Source organism: Grammomys surdaster, unplaced genomic scaffold (assembly GCF_004785775.1).
Source record: "Grammomys surdaster isolate TR1022 unplaced genomic scaffold, NIH_TR_1.0 63, whole genome shotgun sequence".
NCBI lineage: Eukaryota > Metazoa > Chordata > Mammalia > Rodentia > Muridae > Grammomys > Grammomys surdaster.
Window position 1 is genome coordinate 4,457,821 of NW_021604565.1, and position 4,910 is coordinate 4,462,730.

Consider the following 4,910-nt stretch of genomic DNA (forward strand, 5'->3'; position numbering starts at 1 on the left):
TGCAGCACTCCGGAGCCTCTCGTGCGGGAACTCCGTGGTGTCGCATTCCCTCAGAGCGGGAGACACGCACCTGGAGCTCCGAGCACAGATCTCAAGGGCTGGCGGCCACGACGGCGTTTGCTCGGGTCCCCGGTGCAGTCCGAGTCTCCGCGACCGCACGGTGCGCCCGCGAGAGTGCACCTCCCCCGGCACGGCGGAGCCGCGGCGACGAGGACCAGGCGGGTCCTGCGCCCGCTACCACCGGCCACCGCGGGCCGGCCCGGCTGTGTGTGGAGGAGTTGCAGCGCTTCTTAGCGCACTGAAGCCCCAGAAGACCTCTGCCTTCTGCGAACCAGTAAGTTGACTGTAGTTTCTGAAGTTGCAGGCAGCGTGGGAAGGACAGGTTCGTTTTATTCCTGCTGTGCCAGACCGAGGTGGCACCTCCTGTTAGTCAGGCTGCAACTGGAGGAAGGCAAGGCGTACTGGACTGCAGAGGAGGGGGCATGCCATTCGAGGACTCAAGGCTGGAGTCCAAGGCTGGCTCCTGCCTCTCCCGAATGTGCCAGTTGGAAATGTGTTAGTGGAGACAGGTGCTCCGAGGGCATTTGGCCCGCCGCTAATTGCACATTCTGAGCTCCTTGATTCAGCGCCGCCGCCGTGGGGTCAGGGACGTCCGCCACCTCCATCCTAGGAGGCTCTGCTGACATCCTCTCAGAGGACTGGCACAGAGATGAGAAGCTGAGACATTGCTGCTCAGGCCTGCAGGCTTTCTGTGTATCCCACTTCGCTCTTCCCTTAGGCAGAAGTTGGCAACCTCCAGTAATTGGAGCCTACTCCTTTAGGGAAAAACAACTTATGTGTCAACTGAGTGTTTTGTGCTCCAAGGCAGAGAAAATGAGAAAAGCGCTCTGTGCGTTTTAATTCATATGCTTTAAGAATGTGGGCAAGTCTCAAAGAAACAGGCTTCAGAGGATGGCTGAGTTGTCCTGCGTCGCTTATGTAAGCCTCCTGGCTGGGTAACTTTGCATCTGCAGGGGCTGCAGCTGTGCCTCCAGTCACTCCATTTGTTTCAAGTCCAGCTTGAACCATGTTTAATAAAAATGTTGACATGATATAGCGGTTTGCAGTCAGAAACAGGGCAGTCTTTAAATAAGGCTGTCTTCTAATAGGGAACATGGGAGGAAGAACTTGGTGTATTTTTTCAAGGCAGTTCAAGGAATTAGATACATAAATCATGCTTTAAAATACCATACATTGTACAGAGAGATGCACAGAACCCTCTTTAGAACACATCCTCTTTTGTTTTAGGAAAAGTGGAGATTGTTCATACCAGATAATTGTTGAGTCTGGAAGTTAAGTGCACTGATGGGCTTAATTATCCTAGTAAACAAAGAGCATGATTTATAGTAGCTGCAGTGGCTACTTTGAAGGGTAGAAATCTTTAACCTTTCCTTCTCAGCTGCCCCTAGAGATTCCTTTCAAGCAGAGGAATGGATTAATGCCATTGATGTTTAATACTTGAGTTGATTAAATTTGTAAAAGGAATTCTTTGAAATACCATACAGCCCTGCTGTGTGGCTGACAGGTAGTGACTGTTATAAAGATAGTGTTTAGAGGAGCAGCTTTGCATTAACCAACTAGCCCACATTGAGGCTGCCTGTGGTATGCACACATCCATGGAAAGAAATATGCACAGAGGAAAAATATATATGAATTTGGATCAGAAGTAAAAGCTCACAGATATGAGCCAATGTGAGATTTATTTATGTGACCTTTAGAAAGAGGCATGTATGGGTCATAGTGCTTCAGTGGATATAACACTAGCTAGTTACAGGCACCTGGTTCAAACATAGTTTTTATTTTAAGGATTATAAGAAAAAAAAAGAAAGGTATTATTTTAAAGTTGAAAAGCTGGTCATCAGGTTGTAGTTTATAGGAACATCATGTTCTGAAGAAGCCCCTAGAAGAAATCTTGTCCAAGTGTGGGCTTTCAAGGGACCAGGCTGGCGGGACTATTGCTGGCTTTGAATCTGGGCAAGTTAGAGAAATTCTGTGCCTAAGTGTCTCTGTCTGTAAAATGGGTGGGTGTAACTGTATTACCTTCCTTGCTGGGTTGTGTGAGGTTTAAGTGGAATCCAGCATGAGAAGTTACCGAGCTGATGTCAAGTATAGTAGGCTGACTTTGGGGAAAGAATTCCATGTTGTAAAAGGAAATTTGTCTTGGGATAAGCTGTAGACATGAAACAGCTGTTGCTGGAGGTCAATCGAAGGAGTTCACATGTGCACTAGGAGAGAGGGGTAAACACACTGGCCACGGGTTGACATTGGATTTACTGTCTCCAGCAGTGCCTCCCTGAAAGCCTTCCATGGAGGGGGCTTTGTCTTGGTGTTAGAGAGGAAGAAACTGAGGCCGAGTGAGATCCAGTAGTAGAAATTACAGCTGGCAGTTTAAACATGCCTGTTGGAATCTGTGTTCTTTGACCCTGCTGCCTCAACTTGCAAGCGATGTGGGTGGGTTATCCTCTTTCACCATGGGAAGTTTCTGTTTAAAGCTTCAAGTATGCAAACTGCTAAATAACACTCATAGCCCAGTTCCTCGTGACGGGAAGCCACTGTCATCGGCCTCATGGTTGTTAAATGCCAGGCCCTGGTTGCAGACTCCCGTTCAGTGCTGTTGTGAGAGTGATAGCAGGGGGTTTCTGCCCTCAGCTGAAACTGGATTCTGTTACTTCTTCCTTCCCTGTTTATATATTCATAGAGCCAAAGAGAAAAGTTGCTGTAAGTTGATGCTTCATATTGGCAGATGACGATCGCTATTCTTCCTGTGTAGTTACTGTCAGTGGTCCACATAGACAAAAGCAGCTAAAACCAGTCCACATTGTCTTTGAGCATAGGCCAGTGTCAAAGGGGGAACTCCACTCAGTCAGAGAGATGGGCGTTGTGCTTATCTTGGACTCAGTGTTCTGAAATGGAATCATTTATCCATCACAGCTATAGGCACACTTCCTTTAGTCCTAGGTTCAAAGCCATAGGAAACAGTTGTGGGGGATTCCATCTGAGCCATTTTGGTTTGAAATCTCCATGGACTGTTGAGCTTCTTTCTCCTCTGAGTTCTAGGGTGTGGAGTGATTGAGTGGCCATGGCGCTTTGTGGTTTTCTTAGGTTTATCTACATGCCATCATGTTCTGGCCTTTGGTCTTTATCTTTTAGATACTAAAATCTAATTGCTATAGAAAGCTCCTAGGCAGCAGACTATCCTAGGTGAGTCAATGTTTAATGAAATCCTCCTAGCTAATATACCTACCATTAAAAGGTACTCTAAGCTAGATGCTCACTGCTACCTGGCTGGTGTTCAAGGTCTGTCTCTCCTTCCATCTCCCTTTCCTGTCCTTCTCCTCATCACACTCTGTCTCTGTCTCTCTCTGTCTCTCTGTCTCTGTGTGTATGTCTGTGTGTGTGTGTGTGTGTGTGTTGGATCTGTCTGTCTGTCTGTCTGTCTGTCTGTCTCTCCAAAGCTTCTCAACAGTGAGGTTCCAGTAGGGAGCTTCTGAGAGCCTAGAGGCACAATGCCACAACTGCAGTGCCAAAAAGAACCCCTGCCACCACCCGAGTCCTCTCTCTGAACCCCTCTGCTGATGTTTCAGCCCTCACCACCACCAAGTCCTCCCTCTGATCCTGCTGCCACCACTGAGTCCTCCCTCTGATCCCCGCTGCTGATGTTTCAGCCCTCCTTTTCAAAGAATCCGCACATCCTTTGCCTCCGTTAGCAGCTATATTTCAACTGATCCCTGTTCTAGATTTTCTGATCAAATGTCTGCCTGGAAGGAACATGTCTAGAACTAGAGCTAAGCCCGTGAAAGTAATTTGCAGATGGTTCTTTTATTTCCTGTTTGTGTTTTAGTGGATTTTCTGTTGTCACTTTTAAATATACAAGAAATACTCCATACTCCCCCACCCTAAAAACACACACATCGGTTTGCTCTCAGAAGACTCATGTACAACTGCAGACATACTACCTTCATTCACCCAATCTTATATGATTTCTAAAGCTAAGCAGGCTTGAGCTTGTTTAGGACTTGGATGAGAGAAGGCTCAGGCACATAATATGTAAATCAATTTTAATATGGATCTAAGCGAGTGAAGACTGTTTACTCTTCCTTAACCACATTACTTCTTTGGATTTTCACTTTCTATTTGAGGACCTGGGACTTGATTTTGATCTTACCTCATTCAGTGTACGAGGTAACATGGAAGTTACACACATTTATGGCTATACAGACAAGCAACTCATGTGCAATGTGGCATCTGCGCCTCAAGGTCAGGTTTTGCAGAGTTCAGGGATATGGGGTGGATTTGAGAGAAGACAGCCTTGAGCATGATTTATCTGACCACATTTCTCGCCCCTACAGGTCTGTTTTTGGCCAAGAGTTGGAGCAAAGGTTCAGCTAGGAGCCCTCACTGTGTGTTGGCTGTGATGGCAACATTACATAAGGGTTGTCCTCCACCCTGACGCCAACCTTCTGGGCAGTTCCTGTATTGTAGTGCTTTTGCAGAAGGAGAAACTGGCCTAGAAAGGTCATGGGTCCAAAATTACAGGAGTAGGTTTTGTAAGAAAAAGTTGAGCTCAGAACTTTTTGGTATTCCTTATAGAATATCATCCTGCCTCTGGTTTATGAGCTATTGTAATAAGTTCTATAGTAGAGATTGACAGTCTCAGTTCTGTAGTAGAGACGGATGTTCTGAAAGAGAGATGGACGGTCTCAGATCTGTAGTAAAGATGGACGTTCTGAAAGAGAGATGGACGGTCTCAGTTCTGTAGTAGAGACGGAAGGTCTCAGTTCTGTAGTAGAGATGGACGGTCTCAGTTCTGTACTAGGGATGGACGGTCTCAGTTCTGTAGTAGAGACAGTCTCAGTTCTGTACTAGGGATG

The 4,910-nt window shown here is 46.6% G+C and overlaps 1 protein-coding gene across 4 annotated transcripts in view; it reads left to right on the top strand.

Annotated features, from left to right (window-relative positions):
- The first annotated feature begins 223 nt into the window (after window positions 1–223).
- The window catches only part of Pag1 (phosphoprotein membrane anchor with glycosphingolipid microdomains 1), a 137,592-nt gene continuing 132,905 nt past the window's right edge, over window positions 224–4,910 (top strand). For all 4 annotated transcript variants that reach the window (XM_028765962.1, XM_028765985.1, XM_028765953.1 and 1 more), the window contains exon 1: window positions 224–334. The gene's annotated coding sequence lies outside the window, so the exon portion shown is untranslated. The remainder of the gene's footprint in view (window positions 335–4,910) is intronic.